Raw genomic sequence first — 13088 nt, 5'->3', positions numbered from 1 at the left:
CATCTTCCCTGTTCTTTAAGTAAGACTTATTCTTTTCCACAGTCATTGATTTAGTGACAGAAGGATGGAGTCAATTCATGAATTGTGCTACTCAGTATTTTTTATTTAGGAACCACTGGGTAAGTACATTTTGAAGATATTGAATTAACACTGCCACTTTTATTAGTTACCATCTTGCTCAGGTCTGTCACATTAGGTATCCCTTTGATTTCTCTGGGATTTTACTTGATTAATTACTATTACTCATTCAAATCTCAGCTTAATTGTTGCCCCTTTGGGGAAACTTTTTGTATTGATGCGAATTTCAAGCTATATGCCTCACTACCCACACTACAGACAATATATCTTCTATTTCATTTTTTCTATTTTATTTTCTTCAATGTCTTTATTATTATTTTAAAACAAAGCCAACTTAGCATTTCTCCTTTTCCTCTCTATGTCCATTCCCATAAACATTGATTTATTATTATTATTGTTATTATTTCTTTTTTTATTGTGGGCAAAGTGAATTACAAATAATTCACAGTAATATTTAAGGCACACAGTAGTAATAATGAAGGGTATTCCCACCACCAGTGTTTTTTTAAGTACCATGCTTACAGAAATGTTCATAGTTGGGTTTCAGTCATAGATTGTACACCTCCCTTCACCAGTACAACTTTGCCACTACCAATGTCCCCCATTTCCCTCCTGCTCCTCCTTTAAACCCTGCCTGTCTCTGGGGCAGGCACTTTGCTTCTCTCTCTTTCTCACTCTCTTTCTCTCTTTTCTCTTGACACTGATTTGCACAATAAACATTCATTTCTAATACAATAACTCCCATGGTCTTATAACTATGACACTGGTTATAGTTACTATTTCATCTTCAGTTTATGCTGCATAATTTTCATTTAAAGTCCTAAGTTTATGGCTTTCTCTTGAAGCCCATATTTTCCATTGCCCACATATTTGTTTGTTTGTCTCTCTGTCTCTTTGTTTTCGTTGTCTGCTCCGGAGAAACTCTGTTCTCTGTTGAACAAGTACGTTCTCTCTTTATTCCGCCTCACATCTTTCTTTTTTTTTTCTTTCTTTTTGTTGTTGTTTTGCTTTTGTTTTTGTTTTTCGGTCACACCTGGCAGCATTTGGGTTATCTACTCTCAGAAGTTGCTCCTGACAGGCTCAGGGGATCATGTGGGATGCCGGGATTGAAATGAGTTGGTCCTGTGTTAACAGGCCACATGCAAAGCAAATGCCCTACCACTGTATTATCTTTCGGGCCCCTCTCACATCTTTCAAACTAATTTTCCTTCAATCTTGTTTTATAATTCCCCCTTTTTTATGGAAAAGCAATGAACCTATAATACCTATGTGTTAGGAATTATTTTCCTTTTCTTGCAAAGAGCCATTCCTCATTCCAGCCTGAGTCCATAGCTCCCTGGGAAATAAGGTGGCAGAAATCATCTTCCATGTCATGCAGAACAAGTGGACTTCAGAGACAGCTTGACAGCAGCATCACAGGACTGGCAGGATATGAATACTGGTGTTATTTTTAATCACCAAAGCAATGTTGCCCTATCAAGTCTCTTCTGATTAAGCCTGGTAGCCCATCACCACTGATTCAAAACACTCTCAAATTGAAAACAATGATGTTCTCAAAATTCTGTGAATATTTGGAAAGCCATTGAACTGAAGGGTTTAAAGGGGTAAATATATGTCATACATTATATATTCATGTGACTATAGAAATCAATAAATTACTTTATAAATGATAGAAAAGAAATATGTTTATTTCTTTTTTTTTGGGGGGCCACACCTGGCGGTGCTCAGGGGTTACTTCTGGCTGTCTGCTCAGAAATAGCTCCTGGCAGGCACGGGGGACCATATGGGACACCAGGATTCGAACCAACCACCTTTGGTCCTGGATCGGCTGCTTGCAAGGCAAACGCCGCTGTGCTATCTCTCCGGGCCCATATGTTTATTTCTATTAAATAAAAGTTACCTCAAAGTCTTTAAAATATTGATGATAATTTTCTCTGGTGATAAAAAGTAAAAGATTATTATTATCTTTTTTATATTGCTATAATATTTTGTCATGCACAAATACTACTTTTAGAATAAAAATTAAGCCTCTTCTGTTTGTTTTTGTTTTTGGGTCACACCTGGCAGTGCTCAGGGGTTACTCCTGGCTCTACACTCAGGAATCGCTCCTGGCAGTCTCAGGGGACCATATGGGATGCCAGGATTCAAACCACCACCCTTCTGCGTGTAAGGCAAATGCCCTACCTTCATGCTATCTCTCCGGCCCCCAAAATTAAGCCTTTTTTTAATGGTAGGGTAAAATAGTTAATGTAAGCAAGTTTTCAAGTTGCTAAAGAAAGCTATTTGTAGTGAAACACATTAATATTTAAGACCTATTAATAAAATCTTGGGATGACAGTGTGTCAGGACAGTAATATATGTGACCCAAGTTCTGGTTAGCTGTGAATGATTGACAGACCTGCAATGACCAATCTGGAGAAGGATCTACGTTCTAAACACCATTTTGATTTGCATGAGGGAGCCTGGAATAGGAATCAAAACTCCTGCAGTCATTTATTGTGCTGAAACTTTGCTTTCTCATCCATAAAATGTGAAGTGAAAATAAAGGCATACAATGTAATGATCCAATTGGACTGTAGAATCAGTATCCTCTGTGAACTTGATAGAAATGCAAATTTCTAGACCTTACCTCAGACCTCTTGAATCAGGAACTCTGGGCAGAGAGCAGCAATCTGTGCTTTAACAAGCCCTCCAGATGATTCTGATGTTTACTGGATTTGAAAATGACAGATTATTACTTCTTAAATGACTGAATAGGACAACATCAATCTGCACCTGGGGAATTTTCTCAGATCATATATCTCCAACTACAGGCATTATGAAATGCCTCTTTAAGTCCTTTTAAATTCTCTACCAAACATCCCACACCACACATATACACAACAAATGTACATTAACACATACATAGCACTGACTTGAATCGCAACTATAATGAATCACCATTTTTCATGAGTATATTGTATTTCAGATGTCCATAAATAAAAAAATTAAAATTTTTCATACTGATTTGTTCTAATTTTATTCAACTCCAAAGTGTGGTGCTCTAGCAGCAGAATGTGTTAAAAAATAAAAACACAAACAAACAAAAAAACCATTCAGGTGGAATAGCAAACAGTATTCTCTCTTTATATATTTTGGGCTACATCCAGTAGTGTTCATTGCTTTTTCCTGGCTCTGATATTGTGGGTCACTCCTGATGTAATTCTATGTTTCAAGGTTCAAATCTGGGTTGGCAGCATGTAAGATAAGTATTTTACCAGCTGTATATTCCTCCTGCTGAATTAACAGTGCTATTTCTTGCAAAGAAAAGGAAGCATCGTTTTGATGGCTATGCATTTTAGTGTTCCTGGATTCCCACTCCTTTATTTCTTGATATGCACCTGTAGGAAATACTCATTTCAGCATTGTTAGAAAGGTTATTTTTATTTTCCACAGCTTTTATTTTCTACATTTAATCCTCCACAATTTCTTTTAGCTTTCTACAGATAGAATAAACATTTTCTAACCTCTTGCCTTCTCTCTGAACCAGCTTTCTGTCCCTTCTTGTCTGTCATAAAATTTAAGCCCCAACATTAACTGTGACCTTTACAGAATTGGTATGCCATTTAACATTGGTTGGGTGTCTGAGTAATGAAATGGGGGGAGTGGGGCCGGAGCAGTGGCGCAGTGGTAGGGTGTTTGCCTTGCATGCAGCTGACCTAGGATGGACTGCAGTTCAATCCACCGATGTCCCAGGAGAGATTTCTTTCTTTTTTTAAATCTTTTTTTTTTTTGGGGGGGGCACACCCATTGACGCTCAGGAGTTACTCCTGGCTATGCACTCAGAAATCGCTGCTGGCTTGGGGGGGCCAGATGGGACTCCGGGGGTAGAACCACAGTCAGTCCTAGGCTAGCCCTTGCAAGGCAGATGCCTTACCTCTAGCACCACGGCTCGGGCCCCAGCCAGGAGAGATTTCTGAGCACATAGCCAGGAGTAACCCCTGAGCATCTTGGGGTGTGGACCAAAAATCATAAAAAAAAAAAAGAAATGGGAGGAGGGGAGATAATCATGAAGGAGTTAATTACAAAATGTAATAGTCATTTAAAACACATACACATACACGCACACACATGCGCGCACACACACACACAGGAGTCACAAATGAAACTTCTCTGCTTGGCCTCTAACTCTCTTGCACGCTCTCTCTCTTGTTTCCCAAGACACAGATTATCATATACTCAAACCACATGCACTTACACTTTCATTTAAAGGAAAAGGTAATATAAGGGTAAAAATCCCAAAACAAATTGACCTTCCCTGTCTAAAAGAATAAAAAATTGCATTTTTTGCTTTATTCCTCGCCACTGCTATTATGAAAGACCTAGTTGCTATGTATAACATATTCAATGATGCCCCCAACCTGTTCTCTTGATTGGGAAACTTGAAGAAAAGGCTCGCAGGCTAAGCAAGAAAGTGAAGCTGAGCCCAAGTTAAATATCTCCTTTACCTTTTTAAAACAGCAAAAATAAGCAGATGCAATTTGTTATACTCACATTGTTGACGAGATTGCCAGCAGCGCTACAGGCAAAGACAGCAGCAAAGAGCTTACTTCATCTGCCAACTGTTCTGTCTTAAGGGAATGTGTTGATGTACTGAATGACTGAACTAAAAGCATTTTGCAGAATATCTGAATCTTGCCTTTGATCCTACCACTTAATGGCGATGTCACAGGACTCTGTTCTCCATGTCAGACACAATCTATAACATGATAACAACACTATTGTCTTCCCTCCCTTTCTTTTCTTGTTTTTCTTTTTTTCTTAGGCTAAAAGAAAGGGTCTATTACCTACTGTTCATCTAGTCTTCTCAGTTCAGCCACAGAGATTAAAGGACATCAGTATTGGTAGGTTTTGGCAAAACTCAGGTTTAAAGAATTTTCTCATAATGATAAGGTGACATTTGTCCACTTGCTCACTTCTTTATATTGGAGATCTGGAAAATAATTTTGGTAATGCATGTTTCATCCACTATTGACTAAAAGATCTTTAGGTAAAATGATCTGGTAGCCCATTTAACAATGGACACAATGGGAAATTAATTTGTTTTTTAAATGCCTATATTTATGCTTCTATACTGAGATTTGTCTGGTATATATGGTACACATAAATCAAGTTGGAAATCAACTTGAACCTTGTCCCTAGCCTTCTTTTTTTTTTTTAATTTTTATTGTGATCATATTGGCTTACATATCTTTCACAGTAGTATTTTAGGTACATATTAACATTGAATCAAGGGAATACCCATCACCGAATTTGTCCTCCTCCCATCCCCGTTCCCTTCCTGCAACCCATATCCCCCACCATCATCCCCCGTGCTGCTAGAGTAGGTGGTCCCCTCTTTGTCTAGCTTACTATTAGTAGTTATATATCTGTTTGGTCCTGGTATCCTCCCTTGTTTCCCCCTCTATTTGAGAGGCAGAGCTAGATAATTCAAGTTATGTGGTTTTGTTTGAAGGAAGGAAAAGCAATAGAATGGGGTAAAAAAATAAATAAAGAAAAATGAAGAAAAAATAAAATAAGCTGAAAATGGGCGAAGTCCTTCTAGAGGCTTTCAACCCCAGTTTGAGAGAGGACAGGAAAAAAGTAATTGAAACACCACAACAAAACAGAAAGAAATATCAAATTAAATATCCAATGAGCACTAAAGCAATAAAGACAAGCACCACACAATAGTCTCGTTTCTGAAATCAAACCATGACGGAGTGCAAAAAGAAAGAGAAAGATGAAATAAAAATAAAATAAAATTGGAGACATCAACTTCAATATCTACACCAAAATAAAGAAGTCAAAAAAATCTTCTAAACAATTTTTACATATCTCAAAAATATTTTAATTTCTTTACAGATCCAAAGCCTTATAGAACTTAAGAATTTAAAACATAGATATTCTTCTTATTATTTTGCATGTGAAATGTAATTGGTAGTATTTCAAGTCTGTGCCCACAAATCAATGCAATATCATTTTTTACTTCCAAAAACTGATCTAATCTTTTCCATTCAATGAATTAATCTTCTCCTGGAGAATTCTGGTCCATGGATTTTTTTCAATGGAAAATATGTACTTTGGATCAAACCCCACTCTCCAAATATTTCCTAGAGGGATAATCTTAAATTTTTTCTACTCTAAACTGAACTACAATAGAAATAATCACAAGCCATAGGTCTCAACATAGATGTTCTGGATGATCAATAAACACACTCAATGAAAACGAATGAAACAAATAAGTTTCATTGATCATTTAAACCTAATTGTCTCCTTATCTGTGTGAGACTGATATCAATCATAAGATACTACTATAAGAATTCAATTGTTACAGACAGGGAAATAGTTTAAGAAGACTGCATGCATATAAGACCTTGAGTTCTGTCTCTAGCCCCACAAGGCCCCTAAGTAGCATGCACTATAGTGCTGATCCTGGGAGCAGCATTAGTGTCCTCACAGTGCTGGTGAACTCAATCGCTGCATCAAAAATTCTGCCAGGCCCACATACACCAGAAGGCCAAACATCATGAGGGGCCCAGAATCCTCAAATACCACTGAATAAAATATAATTTACTAAGCAGAATAAGAAATCCCAGACCTCAAAGAAACACAATGACAGAAATATGAGCTTTATTTAGAGATATAATATAATATTTAAGAACATAAATATTCAGCAAAGTGATAGTACACTGGGAAAGATATTTGCCTTGCACATGGTCAACCTTGGTTTGATGCCTGATATCTCATATGATCCCCTGAGCACTGTCAGGAATAAATCAAATAATAGAATCAGGAGTGACCCCTGAACAGATATGCCCCCCAAAAGGAATATAGTTATTAATATTGTAGGATTAAAATAAACTATGGTACCTATACAAAAAATAGGAACAATATTCAGCTATTAAGAATTAAATAGGGGCCGGGCGGTGGCGCTAAAGGTAAGGTGCCTGCCTTGCCTGCGCTAACCTTGGACGGACCGCAGTTCGATCCCCCGGTGTCCCATATGGTCCTCCAAGCCAGGAGCAACTTCTGAGCACATAGCCAGGAGTAACCCCTGAGCGTTACTGGGTGTGGCCCAAAAACCAAAAAAAAAAAAAGAATTAAATAATTTAATTTGCTAATACATAAATTAATCTGGAGAGTATCATGCTGAATTAAGTTAGATATAAGAAGTCCAGATAAAGAACTATTTTTCTCATACATAGAAAATAAAGAAACATAATATAAAAAATACAAATCCCCAAGGCAACAGAAACTATGAACTGGTCTTTTGTAAGAAGCATATTACTGTAGGGGGAATGGGAAAGGTTGTGAACACTGGGACAATGTATAAAGAGGCTGACACGCTGGTGGAGAGTGCAGATAATATTGCTATTATCAATATTTTATTTGGAGATTGGGCCATATTTGGTGGCTTTCAGGTGTTACTCCTGGCTCTTGCACTCAGAAATCTCTCCTGGGAGCCTCAGTGAAACATATGGGATGCCAGGGATCAAACCCGGGTCAGTCTTTGGTCAGTATGTGCAAGGCAAATGCCTTACCACAGTGCCATTGCTCCAGCCCCTATTGTCAATATTTTAAACCAAGGTGACTAAAATAAAATTAAAAAATAAAAGAACATAGTTCTTACGAGAGATTTTATTCTTCTATTCTTGTTTCTCTAAGTCCCCAGAAAGAACATTTAACTGCTAGAGACATGATCGCTATTCATATACAATACTTTTAGCTTCAGATATCCTTAAAATATTTATTTCATACTTTATACCATGGTGTGAAATGAAATACTTGTTACAATAGATGTGCATGCTATTAAAACTGCAGATAACTCTGAGACCACTGTAATCAAACTTTGAAACCTGCCTAAGCATATATATTATGTGACTTTTGATCAATTATGCACTGAAATGTTCTTCACTGTTATGTGTCAAGGCTGAAACTTTTCTAAGTATGTGCATGGCTGCATTTCTATACTATGCACTGCTCATCAAGGTAAATGTAATCCTGAGAACATGGTGTGATTATCAGAGTTAATGACCCTCAACATTACTAGTGAACCACTTTTGACATTTATTTAGTTGAAGTAAGTATAATAATAAAGAACAATTAAGAATATGTTTCTCTGAGTTTTGAGAGGCAGGTATGCCCTGAGTTTCAAAGGTGTTCTGATGCTCTTGCATGTTAGAAAATATACTGACTTGGATTTTCAGAAATTATTCTCACAATTTCACCGTATTTTATCCCACATTTAAATTAATCAAGTCATATGAACCGTTTGACTTTGGCCCTTGTGGGGAAGAGACCAATTTCAATCCCAAATTTCTATAAAATGGCAGAGAATGCAGTGAAGAGAGCCCAGGGACCCATTCATGATGCATACCAACTGATCTTTTTCATCCATTAGCCACCATAGAGAGAACTTGCTGATGTGGTCAGATCCTGAGAACAATAAAAATCACAAAGCAATAAATATATTTTTTTCTTGGTTCAACTCACATTTTTTAAACTTTGAAAATTTCACCTGATAGTCTAAGAATCAAAGTTTATTTTTTCACTCAAATCTATGAACCCAGAGGATTGATTTTCTCAGTGAATTACTTTTCCCCTGGAGCAATATTTGTTTAAAAAAGTCCAATTGCAAGGTAGGTACAATATTTATATTTATATTTATATTTGTGACAAATATCAAGACAAATATCAAGAAGTTCAGTGAAATTGCCACTTTTTTTTGCTTGTTAAAATTGCACTTTTTATTATTATGTTATTGATTGAGGTTCTGTCATTGGTAGTACTGTTAATAATGGTTTCTCTTGTGTATACTTCCAACACTGCACCCGTCACCAGTGTTCTCATATCTTCCCCTTAAAGATCTCGGCAAACCCCCCCACCCACTCAATTCAATTGTGCAGATCATTTTTCCCAACACTTTGCCTTTGGACCTTTGTTGCCATCTTATTGTGTATCCCTAAATCACCATATGAAAGAAATCACTCTTTCTATATAGCCCTTTCCTTATGACTAACATCACTCAGCTTGATATTCTCTGAGGGAATAAGATAGTCACTTTCAATAAAGATAATTTATTTTTATTCAGATAGCATGGTTCTACTAGTGTTAATATTTATGAATACATGTACAAAGTTCCCTCCCATCTGTCCACCACACTTGGTAATTTGAGGTTTGTTGTCAACCCCGAGTTTGTTTTCATTTGATAATGAAGATTCCCTTGAAAATAGCATGTCTAATTCTCACTCAAGCCCTATGTCACCCATGTACTTTCCAAAATATGTTGTATTTACAAGAAAACAGAAGTTATAAAATCAGTAAAATGAAGGCAAATTTGTGTAATATAAAATGTTTCAACTAATTGAAAAAGGAAGGATAGAAAAATAAAATAAGAGATAGTAAATAGAAAATAATGGTGTATAATTTTATTCTGTTTGTATTTAGCAAGCATTGTAACTGAGGATCCCAACACAATATTTAATTCGACCTTCTTCTTAATCTGCTGTACTTATCTTGATGAAATTATGCTCTGTAATTAATATTTAGAATACATATGGGTTTCTAGTGCTGAGTTCAGCAGAACTATTAAGAAGAAAGTTAGGGAAATTTCAGCCACAGCTCTTAATTTTTCTAAAACTAAGTTGCTAAAAACACTTTTCTTTGTTTCCCCTGAATAGAAAAAATTATTCAAATTAGAAATGCAAAAATTTAATTTTTATACAACTCTGATATTTTATCTATAAGTTAATTCTTATCAACAAGTTAATTTCAAAGTAGTCATGTTCATGCCCAGTCTATTTCCTTAGCTAATCAAGAAATGGTCCTTAAAATCTCTCCAGAGACCCTGTAACATTTCATATCAACTTCAGCATTATTCATCAATATTCGTAGACACATCCATAATTTTGGAGATATACAAGAAAATCTTATTGGTGATGCAGATAAAACAATGCCTTTTAAGTACTGTATTAAAGAGGAAGTCAAGTGTGCCTTTGGCACCCTATCCTCCTGCCCTCATTTTGTTCAGATTAAGGTTTCCTCCCCCAAGCTGTTCAGTGTTTAATCCAACCAGTTTCTCTAACCCCTAATGGGTACTTCTTCCCTTACTCTTCATTCCCCAGACATCTTACTACTGTGCAAAATGGAATATAATGACCACATTTGCATGCACATGTTAATGGTTTGTAAGAGTTGAATGTACTCCTCTCTCTGGCTACAGGCTTATATAATTGTATTTCTTCTTGAAACTTCAATTTATAAGAGAAATTTAACATTCTCAATATGGTATTTGCTGATTTTAATAGAGCTTAGGGCTAATTCTTAGGCCATCTCATGGCCAGCAACTTAAGGGAACAGCAACCTCATTCTATCACGATTATTTTTTCCTAAAATCTGAAAAATCAATAGCAACTTATCAAAACCATTTTTCAGAAGAGAGTCCACCCTGAGCAGCAGAGGCAGACTGTTTCAAGTAACAGCCTCTGACAAGTACATCAGCCCTTAGTTGCACAACTGGCAAGAGTCTAAATGTATTCGTCACTCTGACAGCACTGACATGTGAGTGCCGCTCAATCACGGCATCTGCTGAAAGATACAGGTGTCCCAGTCCAATCAAGAAAAATCACCCTCAGTAATTATTGGTTTAGAGGAGGAAAATTCCAAGGAATGTGTATGGCTCTCCTCATGCCCTATAATAAAATCTGCTGTAATAATAGCACATTTATCTCCAGGGCTTCATTTGCCACTTCTCTGACCTCTCCCCATGTAGTGAACTTCTAACCGCCATCTCTATGTACCCTTGATTCTTTGTAATTCTTTGTTTTCCTCATTTTTCTTCATCTTAACATGGACACCAAAGGCAGAGTCATTTTAAGATATTTATGAAATCATATCCTTTGTCATATGGCAAACTTGATTATTTTTTCAAAGAAAGAAATAGTCTGCAATTACTTGGGAAGACTTCTTTCAATCCATGTCCCCAGACTTCAGATATCCATTCAATAGAATAATTTGGTGACAGAGATTTACAGAGAAGACACTATTTTGTTGATATTTGTCCCTTCCCTAGTAACTGTGAAACCATCTGCCACACAGTAAACAGACCTATCCATTAACTGACTGTGCTAAAGAAACTTAGTTGTTAGCAATTAATTTTATCCCTGAATAATGTTGTGGAACCAAAATAATGTAGGAAAATTATGGGACCAAAATAATGTAGAAAAGAGCTTAGTAAAAATGGTGTGTAAACAGATAAAAAGGTTTGTATGCATTCACACAAATTAGAAATCAAATCAATGTCAGATTATCTTGTAGTTTATGGATCCTACTTGGTTGCATAAGTGGCAGCCAACTGATCATAAATTCCACACAGTCTTCCCTTAATGACCTTAATGGGTTGCCATTCTTTTACTGTGCTATCATTCAAAAAATGTCCATCTGGTATTCATAAATATATGCATAGAAAGGTGGACTTTGGCATTTATAAATACAATAAGTGACTTTGGTTCAAATAGAATCAAGAATTTTTATGGTAAAATATTTCCCTTTATGAAATTCTATACTTCCTAATGTAACAACCAAAAGACATGGCATTATAAGTGGCTGGATAAATCAAAATTGGTAGGTATCACTTAAAATATATACTAACAACTATCATGACAATTGTAGCGAGAGAAATAGAATATCTGTCTTGAAGACAGGCAGGGGGTGGAGGAGGAGGGATAAAGGGAGCATTGGTGGCCGGAAGATTGCACTGGTAAAGGAAGTGTACTTTTTATGACTGAAACTCAACTACAAACATGCTTGTAATCATGTTGTTTAAATAAAGATATTATAAAAATATAAAAAAATGAGAGACAAGGAAGGAAGGAAGGAAGGAAGGAAGGAAGGAAGGAAGGAAGGAAGGAAGGAAGGAAGGAAGGAAGGAAGGAAGGAAGGAAGGAGGGAAGGAAGGAGGGAAGGGAGGAGGGAAGGGAGGAGGGAAGGGAGGGAGGGAGGGAGGAGGGAGGGAAGGAAGGAAGGAGGGAGGGAAGGAAGGAGGGAAGGAAGGAAGGAAAGAAGGAAGGGAGGAAGGAAGGAGGGAAGGGAGGGAGGGAGGGAAGAGGGAGAGAGGGAGGGAGGGAGAGAGGGAGGGAGCAAGGGAAGGAGGGAGGGAGGAAGGAAGGAAGGAGAGAAGGACTGTCTATAATACCTGCCTATGATTGTTTGCAAGTTTCTTCTGGGATCCTTAAACATGATTTTCCCAACAGAAAATAAAGAGTGAAGAAATCACCTACATGTGTGAGAACTACTTTCCTGGTAAACCAAAGAGATAGAGAGAGGATACCAACAGCATCTGTTAGAAGGCAATTGGATTTCATGACCTCTAACATGCCTTCAATCCCTAAAAACTTATTTCGCAGAAAGGGATGTTACTGAATAATCTTGTACTATATCTTTAGAATTTTTTGTTAAGCTTTAGAAGGAAAAAAGTAAGTAGAGTGAGAAAGTTATTTTGTTTTTAAAATGCTGTTTTTTGGATTCCAAAGCTTATTCTGAAGTCAGAGATTTAAGTGCAAATTGTTAATCTAGAATATTTTCCAGAAAAATAAAATGAGGTACAGGGATCTGAAAGGGGTAAAGGAGAAATCCAATAAAATACTGCATTCTTTTTTTTTTTTAATATGGAACGCTTCACAAATTTGCGTGTCATCCTTGCGCAGGGGCCATACTAATCTTCTCTGTATCGTTCCAATTTAAGTATATGTGCTGCCGAAGCGAGCACAAAATACTGCATTCTTAGGCCCAGAGATAAAATACCTGAGCAAGACATTTGCCTTAGATGAGACTGACCCAAGCTTCACTCTCAGCACCCCATATGGCTCCTGAGCACTGACAAGTGTGACCCCTGCATATAGAGCCAAGAGTAATAACTGAGTTCAGGTGTGTCCCCAAAACAACAACAAAAAAGAAAAATAATTTAGTTTCAGTATTTTATTAAATCAAGA

At 36.8% G+C, this 13088-nt stretch overlaps 1 non-coding gene across 1 annotated transcript; it reads right to left on the bottom strand.

Moving 5' to 3' along the window:
- Window positions 1-12758: 12758 nt before the first annotated feature.
- Window positions 12759-12865, bottom strand: LOC126008430 (U6 spliceosomal RNA). The gene has a single exon (XR_007495762.1). It is a non-coding gene; the product is annotated as a U6 spliceosomal RNA (small nuclear RNA).
- Between the last annotated feature and the right edge of the window lie 223 nt (window positions 12866-13088).

Source organism: Suncus etruscus, chromosome 4 (genome assembly GCF_024139225.1).
Source record: "Suncus etruscus isolate mSunEtr1 chromosome 4, mSunEtr1.pri.cur, whole genome shotgun sequence".
NCBI classification, from domain to species: domain Eukaryota; kingdom Metazoa; phylum Chordata; class Mammalia; order Eulipotyphla; family Soricidae; genus Suncus; species Suncus etruscus.
This window is presented reverse-complemented; position numbering and strand designations above follow the sequence as displayed.